Source organism: Suncus etruscus, chromosome 12, assembly GCF_024139225.1.
Source record: "Suncus etruscus isolate mSunEtr1 chromosome 12, mSunEtr1.pri.cur, whole genome shotgun sequence".
Lineage (NCBI taxonomy): Eukaryota > Metazoa > Chordata > Mammalia > Eulipotyphla > Soricidae > Suncus > Suncus etruscus.
This window is the reverse complement of record NC_064859.1, coordinates 14,736,916-14,750,744: the sequence shown is the minus strand read 5'-3', so window position 1 is coordinate 14,750,744 and position 13,829 is coordinate 14,736,916.

The following is a 13,829-nucleotide window of genomic DNA, read 5'->3' as shown; positions in this document are numbered from 1 at the left end:
TTCAATACAGCCCTATCCTCAAATGTTAGTTTAAATAAACCAAAGAACTCAGCAATTATAATACAGTAGTATCATGCAACAATAATAATATCCGAAGCAATGCTTGGTATGGAGCCCCACTTTTGCTGAAGGAAATTGAGATGAGGAAGGCATGGAAACTGCATAAAACTTGGACTTTCCTAGGGAGATGGAATGTGAGACTCTTTTAGACACCCCCAAAAGAAACATGGAGCTATAAGTAAACTCAGGAAAAAAGAAAACCCTGTGTAGTCACGTGCTAATTACTAGTGACATATTCAAATTAATAGAGTAGATAAATGGGACATTGATCATATCTTCAATTTTGTAGTTTGATCATGGTATAGTTCACTGTCTAAAGAATTGAAAAGTCTCACAGCACAGCTTAGGAAATGAATGATGGGTACTTGCAGGTCTATCATGTTACTGTGAAAGTGCAATTCTTCTGTTGTTGTTACTCCACCTTTTACTTTCATCTGTTTATACTAAAAGCACTGAAACCTTAGTTAGAGGTGCATGGTCTTTGGAGGACTCAAGGATGGAGAGCAAAAAGACATGCTACCTGCTTTGGCCTTTTTCACATGTTTACAAGATGACAAGGTGACCAATAACCAAAGCTCTCAGCAGACATGTCATCTTTCCCAGACCCTGTACTCTAGATGGTTGGCAGGACCCCCAAGAAAAGGATGGTGCCAAAGAGGCAACATTGGACTGCTGTCCCCTCTGCGTTTGGGGAAAGTAACTGAGACTGAGAATGAAGTTAAGATGACAGATTAGCTTTGAGCACAGGATTACACTTTTTTGAAGCTTGAGGTTGTATTGGAATCCCATAATTGTAATGAAGACCCAAAGAAATGGTCAATTAGAAATGCTTTTATTGGAAGTTTAGCTTTTTTGTGGATACTTTCATTCAAAAAAAGGGGGGGTGAGACCATTTTTTTTTTCAACTTGCCATCTTGCTTCAGAAAATAAGGCTTTCCTTCTGGTATAAGAACAACCATGTGAAGGTTTTTTTGTTTGTTTTTTTTATGTTTTTTTTTGTTTTGTTTTTTTGTTTTGTTTTGCTTGTGTCTAGTTTTGTTTTTGTGGATCTACACTTCCCAGTGCTCAGGATCTACTGTTGGTTCCAGGTTAATAAATCACTTCACACAGGGCTCAGGGTATCATATATGGTGCTGGGAATTAAATGTGGACTATGTGCATACAAGGGCAGTACCTTATTCGTTGTACTATTTCTCTGGGCCCAATGCATGTGGGTTGTATCTCTTTCAGGAAGGAAAAGGGAAGGATCAGAGTACCTTCCTTGTATCATGTATTCTGATTTTGATGTGTTTAATTCAATCTTTAAACAAGATTATATATAAAATATTTTATATATTTTAGTTCTAGCTAGAACCAAATATTTATGTTGCTTTCTTTATGAGACCAATCAAATAAACTTCTATAAATAAGTGCACAAAAATATATGTAGATCCAGGCACAGAGATAGTACAGGAGATGAGATACTTTGTAACTTTGAATGCAGCTGCAATTCTTGGCACCATATATGGTCCCCAGAATACATAGCCAGGATCCTGTACCTATATGGTAGGGCCCCAAACCTTAAAGTATATATTATTTATTTATGTGTGTGTATGTGAGAGAAAGAGAGAGAGACTTAATATACATATCATTGAGCAATGGAATATGTTTTTAAACTATAAATAAGAAGAACAGAGATTATATTATATACCTAATAGGAAGACACTAGTAAGTCTATATCCCGATGAAGTCAATAATGTTCTAGTCTGGGGCCGGAGAGATAGCACAGTGGTGTTTGCCTTGCAAGCTGCCTATCCAGAACCTAAGGTGGTTGTGAAAGGTCCGGACATCCTAATCTAGCTGCCCGATGCAGAGAAATGAAGAGACTGACGCCCCAGCAAATGCTCCAGTAAGTTCTTTATTTCTGGCCGGTCAGGGTCTAATGCGTGTCCATAACTGGACAGAGGCAAAAGACCACCTGGCGTTCTACGTTCCTTCTTATATACCATAGGATGGGGAGGGGGATGGAAGGGGTAGTGACGATTTCCTTAAGGGCGGGGCATCCACCAAGGTAATACGAGTTATTGATGGGGGCGGTAGTGATGATTTCCTTAAAGGCGGGACATCTGCCAAGGTTGGTGGGGGCAGGGTAGTGATGACTTCCCTTTTCAGTTGGTTCTAATCCCGGCGTCCCATATGGTCCCCGTGCCCACCAAGAGCTATTTCTGAGCAGACAACCAGGAGTAACCCCTGAGCACAGCTGAGTGTGGCCCCCAAACCAAATAATAATAATAATAATAATAATAATTTTCTAGTCTGAAGCAGAACTTTTTCAGCCTTTCCCACTCACTATATAGCTTTTTTTGCCTCTCTGATAAAAATAAAATATGAGCACAGTCAAAATCATCTCAAATTCATTACACCTTGGACTTTAATTGTTGGTCAATAATAAAAAAATTAATTTTATTGTTACCAAATGTTCTTTGTCTCCCCCACATTTAGTTAAGTGATCCCACGAAAGATTGAGAAACAATGCACTAGAAACTCAAGTCAAATCTACCTACAGGACATAATTCAAAGTGGATCTGAATTTAGAATAAATGGGTATCATCATCAGAAGTGGAAGGGGAAAGTACTGGAATGAGGAGTAAGGGGGGAGACTTTCATTATCTCTACCCTTTACCCTCAATCCAACTACTCTTCCCTGCCCTTCCCATTACAGCAAATGGAAAATAAACAGCATAACTGTATCCCAGCCCCAAATAAACAGCCTAACTGTATCCAAGCCCCAAACCTATTAAGCGATTGCATCAAGCAGTCTGCCTGTTGGCTGAGTTAGAATGCAGGAAGTCAGTTCATAGATTTATATTAAATTTGAAACCCTTGAAAGCAGCAGCCAAGGAGAACTGAAAAGGAAAGAGGAAAAAAATACCATGATTGTAAAGTGTGGAAACAGAAACACACAGATATAGTAGTTCTTAACAATGTGTTTAAAGTGGGCAATTCTCAGCATATCTTCATTTCTGAGAAACATCCTTAAGTTGAAGGAAGAAATAGGTGATTTGCCAAAGTTCAATGATTGAGAAGGGAGAATTCTGTGCTAGAATCCAGGATTTACTAACTGTGTACCATAATGCAATTTCCCCATTTCTCCCAGAAATCCTTGAGAAGTTGCTTCCAATCTCTCTGTCTTACTCCCCTAACTATAAATGGGAATAACTATGTCACTTACCTCATGGAGTTAGGAGATATAAAATGTTTGTGGAACACTTAAAATAGCTGAGATTTAGAAGATTCTCAGTATGCTAAAAATTTGAACTGATTCTAAATAGTGTTCTTCATAGCAACTACTGAATTAGAGTGAGCTCAAACTTATAAAAATTATTTTCCCTAAGAGACCTATATAATAAGATTTGTTTGACATATTCAAAAAGATTTTATTCAAATTTACCAAAATATATACTGGAGCATATTAAATTATAGGTAAATTATAGGTATTTGTATGTTGGTGTTTATGACTATATGTGTATACACATATATCCAATTTTATTAATTTAAATGTACCTATGAATACATAATTTATAGATATTTGTGTTGAGAGTAGACTTAAGTAAACTGGTTAAGTCAGGCAAACTAAACAGATTTTATTTTGCTTTTGGGCTATGCCTGGCTATGCTCAGGGTTCACTTCTGGCAGGGATGGGGGACCAACTAAACCAGTTAGGGAATTGAAGACAGGTGCCCTACTCAGTGTACTATCTCTCTGAGTCTGGCAAACACATTTTTTTGAGGCACTGTGCCAACTTTCTGAATATCTAGCAGAAATAACAGTCTTTGTGTCTCTGTGGTTGTCCACAGTTCTCAGGTTCTTCAATGTTTTCAAGAATAAAAATGTTGAGTAGTCATGGTGCTCAAACTTGGAGTTAGAATGTAAAAAACTGTATTGGAAAATAAAGAAGAAAAAGGAAACACTCCTTTAATTGGGGAGGAAAAGTGCATAGGATTATGTTAATATGGTTTCTTTTATGGGAGATTCATAGGAAAATTGAGTCTTTGTATAGACTTTAAAAGGTTCTTTGCATTCCTTTACCAAGAATGCCAGGATCCTACAGAAAGTCTGGCTGGTCTGACTCCTTTGGATTTAGCCATTTGCCTTAGGTGCTGTCTGTTATTTTATCGTCTTTGGTGTGGCAGAATTCTGTGGTCCAGTGAGAATGTTTAAAGTCTAAGTCAGACTCTTGGGAATGAGGTGAGTCTATGGGGACAAAAGGAACTGCTACTGGCAAGCAGGCATCCTTTTAGAAATAATACCTGACCAAGAACTCAGGTCTTGAGAGAGTGTTTGGTCAGATCAATGTTTTGTGTGTGTGTGTGTGTGTGTGTGTGTGTGTGTGTGTGTGTGTGTGTGTGTGTGTGTTTAACATTGCCCCTCAGAGCTTAAAGCAAGGCTTTGCTTCAGGGATGCTGGGCCCCAAAAAGAGAAGTTAGAAAATCACGTCAAGGAAAGAGACTTGTATCTCCTTTAGGTCAGACAACCTAGTGTTTTGTTTCATTTCATTTGTGACAACAGTAACTTCTAGATGGGTTTATACCCTCATACTGTTTTGTATCCCTAACTTTTTTTTTTTTTTTTTTTTGGTTTTTGGGCCACACCTGGCATTGCTCAGGGGTTACTCCTGGCTGTCTGCTCAGAAATAGCTCCTGGCAGGCACTGAGGACCATATGGGACACCGGGATTCGAACCAACCACCTTAGGTCCTGGATTGGCTGCTTGCAAGGCAAACACCGCTGTGCTATCTCTCCGGGCCCTTAAATCACTAACTTAACGAGTAAACTTAAGAAATCCACCCCTCTCAAAAACTGTATTTGCAATTGTTTAGCCTAATAATGTATTTGAATTTGCCCCTTTGATCTCTTAATTGTTTTCAGTATTATTACCAGATACTGAGAAAAGATTTAGAGATAAAAAGTCACTTCTCACCAATTGTCTTATTCTTTTTTTTCTCAAGAGCATCTGTTCCACAAATCTGCTATGTAGACCTAGTGCAGAGATTTTAAGTAGAGATCCTAGATTTCTAAACTCTTAGCTTCTTGCTTAGTCCCTCGATCTCTAACATTTGTGTTGAAATAGTCTTTTAAATTACCCTTTATTAAACTTTTATGATTTTTAAACATAAAACTATTTGCACTATTGAATTTTTTTTCTTTAGTTTGTTACAAATAGTCAGTAAAATAAGGATTACTCTACAGCAGCAACAACAACAACAACAAACCACACAGTTGTCGCTTAAATAAAATTTTCTAGGTCAGGAAATAGTCCTGTTGCATATATTTTTCCCTTAGCAGATATATTCAATTCTGTTTTATTCTTAACAAAAATAATTTGTGATTACTGTTCAATGTTGGTTCTCTTCCAGTTTTCTCTAAATAATATGGAACACAGCTTCTGTTTCAACTGGGTCAGCCATACTCGTCTCCAATTAATGTTTTTTGATCCATTTACTTAATTTCAGTTGATTAAGTTACTGAAGAAAGATTTTCTGTCCCACTGTAAACTACTGAATGTAGAGTAGAGTTTGCTAGTCAAGTTTATGCTTTTTTATTCAAAAAAAGTTAATTATCTGGGTTAAATAAAATTGCCTTGATTAGGTTGTTTATGACCACATTGTGCATCATGATATATGTTTTTATTTTTTGTTTTAGGCCATTTGTAAGTTATTGCAAACCATCATCTATGACTTTGATTTTGAAAACATTAAAAATATCAAGCATAAATATATAATCGCACAAACTTGAATTTGTACTTATTATGGTGAGGGGCATCAGGTAATCTGGCTAATTTAATTGGTCGTTTTATTTTATTATTTTTTTAGTTTGGTTTTGGTTTTGGGGCCAAACCCAGCTGCACTCAGAGCTTACTCCTGGCTTTGAATTCAGGGATCAGTCCTGGCAGGCTCAGGGACCTTATGGGATTGCTGAAAATGGAACCCTTGTCAGCTGCCTTCAAAACAAATGCCCTCCCTGCTGTGCTATTGTTCCAACTCTAATTGGCTATTTTAAATCTCTGCTGCCTAGGGCTAGAGAGAAGGAAACAGCCTATAGGAAACTTGCCTTGTAAATGGCCTATTGGGTGACTGCTGGCATCACATTTAGTCCCTTGAGCTCTGCTAGGAGTAATTCCCTGAGTACCGGGCTTGGAGTCAGCCCTGAGCACCGCTGGATGTGGCCCCCAAACCATACATAAAAAATTAAAAATAAGTTTGTGCTTAAAAATGTCATTGGCTGAACAGTAAAATTTGCCTCTCGTCCCATGGACGTGGGTCTCCATACAATGCAAAATAAAATAAAATAAAATAAAAAGTAAAACCTCACCTGCTTGAGGTGCAGCCAGATAGATAATGGGAAGTGGGAGTGATTAGTGGAGGATCCCAAACTTGAAAAAAGGAGTATCAGAGGAAAAGGCAGGGCTTCATGGACGCCGCGGAAGTAGCAGGGAAGAAGCTGTTTGCATCCATGTCTGTGGCTGCAGAGAAAAGGAAAAAGCCTGAGGAAGGGGCCTTGAAAGGCAGAATCAGGGCCCCACAGAACAGAATAATTAGTGTTGACTCCAGGCCAGAACAGTGAGGAGACACTGGACATGAATGCATTGAGGAATAGGATCCCAGATAACCCTGCATAGACCAAGGATAGCACACAAGTCCCAGGTCTGTCCATACAATGGGGGGCCCTGAAATAATCTTCTTAAAGCTATTGGATAACTGTAACTTGAGACTTGAATATCACACACATTGAGAGTTTTATGTTTCTTTTGTTGGGCTATACCCAACGGTGTTTACTCCTGGCTCTGTGCTCAGGGGTCCATTACAAAGGCAGCTTAGGAGGTGTTGGGTATCAAACATGGGTCAACTACTTGCAAGGCATGAGCCCTACTTACTACTTACTTTGGGCTCATTGGGAGTTTTGTGTGGTACTTGTATATACAGATCCAAAGGTCTCAAAACAAAACAATTTCCCTAAGACAATTTCAGCACCCATTCAGCAGTGAATCAGTTTCATAGAGACAGTGAAAGCAGATATGTTCTTGTTATAGAGGGAAAGGTAAAATTGGGTTGGAATGTATAAATGTGCCATTGCTCCTTAGTCTCAACAGACAAATCAAAATTCAAAGCTGCCAACATATATGAGTGATGCCCACTATATCCCATTTATTACCTGGCCTTTTAATTTTTGTTTGTTTCCTTTTGGTGGGCCACACCTTGCAGTACTCAGGGGTTGTTCCTGGGAATCATATGGGATGCTAGGAATTAAACCTGGGTCAGCCATGCACAAGGCAAACTGCCCTCTCTGCTATGCTATCACTCCAACTCCTATTATCTGGACTTTATACTTTATACATGGCAGTTGCACAATTTTTATCTTTGATGTTGATTGTTGCCTCTATGTGCTTGTTGGGCAATTGTAACATAGAAACATAGAGACAAGAGGGAAAGAAGTTAGGGTTTGATTGGAAAGAAAATGAACCCAAGGAAAATTCCTGATTTGCAGAGAATAATCCTTTTGAACTTTCTATTCTTTCCCAACCCCTTCTTTTCATCACTGTGCGAAGTGCTCTTCATTCCCAGAGTTACACAATGAAAGGTTTTTTATCTTATGTAGGAGGCCGGCATCCTACTCTTTAAGAGGTCAGACCCCAATCACCTGCCCTTTTCTTCCTTAAAATGCAAATTTTCCCTGGGTCTGGCCATCTGGTCTCTCTCCAGTTCTCAGTTTCTCCAGTCCTCAGCCTGAAGACAAGAACCTGAATGAATATGTTATAATGACATAAACTCTTGAAACTTCACTGTTAAAAACCTACTTCTAATCTTGAAATAAGTTTATCACAAAATATAGATTTTAAGAGCTGTTTAAAGTAGTTTAGAATATTTTCAACACCTTAATAAGATACCTTAAGTAAGAGTTGATAGTCGGGGCCGGGCGGTGGTGCTAAAGGTAAGGTGCCTGCCTTGCCTTCGCAAGCCTTGGACGGACCGCGGTTCGATCCCCCGGTGTCCCATATGGTCCCCCAAGCCAGGAGCAACTTCTGAGCACATAGCCAGGAGTAACCCCTGAGCGTTACCGGGTGTGGCCCAAAAACCAAAAAAAAAAAAAAAAAAAAAGAGTTGATAGTCAATGAGCTGGTTAAATGAATCTTTTATTATTAGCTAATGAATAAATCACTAATGCTGAACACAATTATTAGCAAAAAAAACTGATTATTTTTTGTAAGAATTTATTCAAGAGACAAAATTGATTAACATATTGGGGTAAACTGACAACATAATATAGTACCATAACATAACATATAATTAATATAATATAATAATACAAGTCAAAGAACATTTCTAAATAAAACACATTTTTTATTATAATGACTTACATATCTTTCACAGTAGTATTTTAGGTACATATTAACATTGAATCAGGGGAATATCCATCACCCCCAGTGTTGTCCTCCCTTCATTTCTGTTCCCAAGCATATATCCCTTTCTTCTTCCTTTATCCCCCAGAATGCTAGTTTAACTAAAAGCATATATGTTAACACTAATGTAAACCTTTTTTTTTTTTTGCAGTTCCAGATATTTTTGCTAGTGGAAGAAACCGATTATTTAATGAGTGTTTTTCATTTGCTAAATGGAAAGCACGTAGTAAGTGCTATAGAGAGAGAGCAGAAAGAGAAGGTCATATCTATGGACAAACTAGATTTTTATTTTTGAGCTAATTAGCTATAAGCATGAAGTTGCTAATTAGCAAGTTATTTTAAGGAATTTGTTTACAGATCTGTTAGAATCTTATAGAAAGCTTTTATTGTTTTGGTTATTTGTTCTGGGTCCATTTGCAGGAGTGCTCAGTAATCATTCTGGGTGGTGCTCAGGGCACACCTTATGTGATTTAGGATAGAGATGGAACCTGTTAGGCTGAATTCAAGGTGGTGCTTTACCTTCTTTTCAAAGAAAAGATTTTAACCCCAAAAGACTGATATTCTGAGGCCAGAACAGTGGTATAGCAGAAAGGGTGATTGTGTTGCACATGGCTGTCCCAGGTTGGATTCAGAACTCAAGTGTTCCCACAAACCTGCCAGGAGTGATTCCCTGAGTTTAAAGCCTAGACTAAGCCCTGAGCACCACTGGATTTGTCTCAAAAAAGCAAACAAAATAAAACAAAAAAGAAAACCCACCAAAGAAGCAAACGAAACACCAAACAAACTAAAAAGAGATAAAAACAGTAACCTCAAATTCCTAATATTTTCTAAGGAAAAAATAAAGATGGGGAATAAATAAATTAAAAAGTATTCTTGGAATTTATTGAGAGCACTCAACCAGGTATGCATTAAATTCTACAAATTATTTTCCTTGAGTGATCTTTCTTGCTTTCTTGTTTTCTTAGAAAACACACAGTTTTGTGCTAACAAGTATTAAATAAGTGAGTGGATGAGTGAATGAGTAAACTTTGAGCTTTCCTTTGTCCAGTGTGTATTATAGAATAAATTTTCCTTTGAATGGAAATAAAGTTGGAGTAAAGAAAAGGGCAGAAAAGACAGATATTGTGTTGGGAAGAACATGGGCTGCTACTTACACAACCTTTTGTGGGCCCTATATCTGAGATTAGAGTGAGAGTGTGTGATGGAGTTGAGTGTAGTAATGTTAATATTTTGGAAAAAGAGAAAAAAAAAAGAGAAAAAGAATGAGAATATGAGTTGAGCAAGTGAAGAATACATCAAACCACCTGATTAATTCCCATCCCCAGTCTGCCTAGTAGCTCATATGAGTCACCCACTGAAGCTGGCACAGACTTATAATGGGGTTATTAGGTGGTCAGGTAGCCAAGCATCACCAACTGATGTGGAGCACTAAGACTGATCATTCTGAGGTTCAGACTTTAGAATCATTGTGTTTAAAATGGGTCAACCCACATAAGACATTAGCAGCTTTTTGTTATAACACATAAGACAAATAATTATAATTTTTCCCGTCTCTGCATTTTATCATACTCTTTTCACATAAAAGTTGTGCTGTAGTGAAGAAATAGATGCATGGATTGGCCACCAGCATGGCAGATTTGGATGACTAAGCATCTGTAATGATTGTGTGCAAGCCTTTTGTTCTGAGCTTTGCTGGAAAGCAAATACTCTCACATTGAGCAAACACAACAGAATTTTTTGGTAAGTGATTGCAGCAAGCCAGAACACAAATTGTCTATTGTAGCAGTCACTGGCTTAAGGGCTGCCAACAAATCCTGATTTATAGAGCTTTATAACTCTGACTTACAGACAAAGAACAAATAAAACCACCAGAAATTTTGTAAAATTTTATAAATAATACATTTAGAAACTTGGAAAATATGAAAATGACTTTTCTAATAATTTCCCATTTACTTCAGTGAACAATATGCTAAGTTTGGAATGTACATCCAACATGTACTCTGGTGCATCATACTTTTCTATTCCGTATTTCTATTTCCAACAGTTTCCATTGATTAAAAAACACTTGATATTCATTGAGAATTACTTGAAATGATCTTAATATTTAACATGGTAATTAATATTAGAAAATGGACAAAATGGAGGCATGGTGAACTTTTGATTGTGTATAAGGAACCACCCCCCAGTGAATATCAGGGATTACTCTTGACTCTGCACTCAGAAATTGCTCCTGTTGTGATGCTTAGGAAACCATATAAAATGCCAGGGATTGAGTCTGGATTGGTCTTCTTACTCCATTGTATTTTCTATCACTCTAGCCCAACTAACAGTTTTTATATCATTTTTTTAATATTTTCATTTTTTATTTAAAGAAAACTCATCACATAGTTGACATAACTGATTATCATATATTTTTTTAAGATTAGGGAAAGCAAAGTTATTGAAGAAATGGAAAAATAGAAAGAAAAACTAAAATGGAAGAGAAGAAAAATTAGAGAAAAAATTCAGTAGAAAGTATAGTTGTGAAAATTACTGTATTTGGTGAAGGGGGGTATTCTGTTTATCACTGAAACCCAACTATGAATATGCTTGTAATCATGGTGCTTAAATAAAGATTAATATAAGAAAAAAAGAAAATTACTCTATCTCCAATAAAGTCATTAATAAATAGCAGAAGATTTAGTAAGCTTTATTTTTTTATATATAAGAGATAAAAAATACAATAAAAAGGTGTGTGTGTGCCCAGAGAGATAGCACAGCGGCATTTGCCTTGCAAGCAGCTGATCCAGGAACAAAGGTGGTTGGTTCAAATCTTGGTGGCCTGCCAGGAGCTATTTCTGAGCAGACAGCCAGGAGTAACCCCTCAGCACCACTGGGTATGGCCCAAAAACCAAAAACCAAAAAAAAAAAAAAAGTGTGTGTGTGTGTGTGTGTGTGTGTGTGTGTGTGTGGCCATTGTTATTGTTTAAATAGGCACAGCAAAATATGGGGAAAATAGAAAGGAATAACCTTTGGCCTAAAAACAGGGGGACCTTATCCATGAAGTATCCTGGCATAAGAACAACTACAGGCTCCAGGCATACTAAGTTGTCTAACCCCAAATTCTTTCTCAGTGGTCCCAATAAAAGCTCTTCATAATCAGGTTTTTGCTTTTTAGGTTTCTGTAGTTAGAGATCCTGGATTTTGTACAGATCCTATGTAGAAGTCAGGGTGATGCAGAACATGTTCTGGTTTTATCTCACCATTAGGTGGTAATGCAGAGAACCTGTCCTGAAAGCCGGTTGTTGCTGTTACCAAATCTTCAGGTGTTATATGAACCCACTCTGGAGTAAGTCAAAGCCAGGGCATCAGTAGGGCCTTCCCTGGTAGAAGTCTGATTCCTGGTGCTAGTGTAGAAACCATGCTGTTTCCATAGATGGGATCCAAGGGTCAGGGGTGAATGGTCAATGTCCGATCTTCTGGCTGTTGTGCCATTATATTATGTAGGGTTGTTGTTACACTTGGGGATTTAGTTTGTGTAATTTCTCTTTGAATAGTTCTTTTAGGTTTGGCTCGTTTAGTGCAAATATTGGGAGTTCTTTTTTGGTCTGATAATGTTTTTAACCCTTCCTCCTAGATAAATGAGAGTTTTGCTAGGTAGTGGACTCTAGGTTGAAAGTTTCTTTCTTTCAGTAGTTTGAATATGTCACTTCGCTCTTTTCTTGCCTGGATTGTTTCAAATGGAAGATCTGGTTTGATTCTTATGTTATTTCCTTTATACTTTCTAAAAAAGAAGCTTAGAGTTTCTTAAAAAAAAGAAACTTAGGGTTTCTTTTTTCTCTCTTACTCTATAAAGAGTATCTATCTCTCTCTCTCTTTTTTTTCCATTTGGATTACTAAATGTCTTGGTGTTATTCTGTTTGGGTCTATTTTGTTTGGCACTTTTTTTGCCTCTTGGATATGAAGAGAAACCACTTTCCAAGGTGTGGGGGAGTTCTCTGCTATTATCTCCCTCTCTACTTTTTCTTCCCCTTTCCCATTTTCTTCCCCATCTGGAATTCCTATAATTTGACTATTATTTCTCTTGTTTTTTGTTAATTAAGTACCATATTTTTTTCTCTCCATTCTTTTTTGACTTCTTTATCACTGCTGGCTTGTAGTTTGTTTTCAAGTTCATTCATGCAATTATCCACCTGTGTAATTCTATTATGGCTTGTTAACATGTTTTTTAGTTTTTTCAGTTCCATTTGTATGGATACTCTCATCTTCTGAGAGAGTTCTTCTTTGAGTTGGTTAAATTTTCCTCTTATAGAGTTCTTAATTTCACAGGCTATTGATGCCTTGATTCCCATTGCTAAAACATTAAGTGTTGATTTTAGGTCCTCATCTATAAGGTTCAGGCATTTGGGTGAACTTGTAGATTTGCCAGGATTTCTCTCCATAACCCCCACAACAGTTTTCTTCTTTACCTTTCCCACTGATCTTTTCATTTAGTGAGTTGGAGTGCTGGAGTATCAGGGTGTTTAAGAAAATGATCTATTGAATTGTTTGTATGAAATGTGGCTGAGGGTATATCTTCTTTTTTTTTTTTTTTTGGTGGTTTTTGGGTCACACCCGGCAGTGCTCAGGGGTTATTCCTGGCTCCAGGCTCAGAAATTGCTCCTGGCTGGCACGGGGGACCATATGGGACGCTGGGATTTGAACCGATGACCTCCTGCATGAAAGGCAAACGTCTTACCTCCATGCTATCTCTCCAGCCCCAAGGGGGTATATCTTCTTAGAGGTTATTTTTCTAAACTAGCAAGATTGTCTAAGTATGATAAAAAATATTGCATACTAGTTTATTGATTTGTTCAGCTTGTCTTTGAGCTGTATATTTTCTTAGACAGTGGTCGACAAGCTGCGGCTTGCGAGCCACATGCAGCTCTTTACACTTTTTAATGTGGCTCTTCTGTGTGCCAGGCGACCACTACAGGAGTCAGGACTCTGTTCCTAGCCTCTGTCAGTGCACGCCCTGTGTGCAGCCTTGGAAGCCTGCTCCAAGAGTGTAAGATGATACCCAGTATCAACCCCAAACAAAGGTGTTCTTAAAGGTTCTTTAAGGTTTCTTAAACCTCTTCCTTTGATGTGTAAAAGCTCACGGAATATGTACTTTTGTCTTTCTCTCTTGACCTGAAGGGTCCTGGTATTGGGATTTGGTTTTAATAAAGAAAGAGGTATTCTAGCTTTTTGGGCTCAAGGCAGAGAGTACAAGGTAAAAGGCCATGGACTCCATGATCACCCTTTCCTGGCTAGCTTCGTTTATTATTTCTTTCCTGCTACCCTGCTTCTTCAGACCAGGTTGGGTGGGGTTT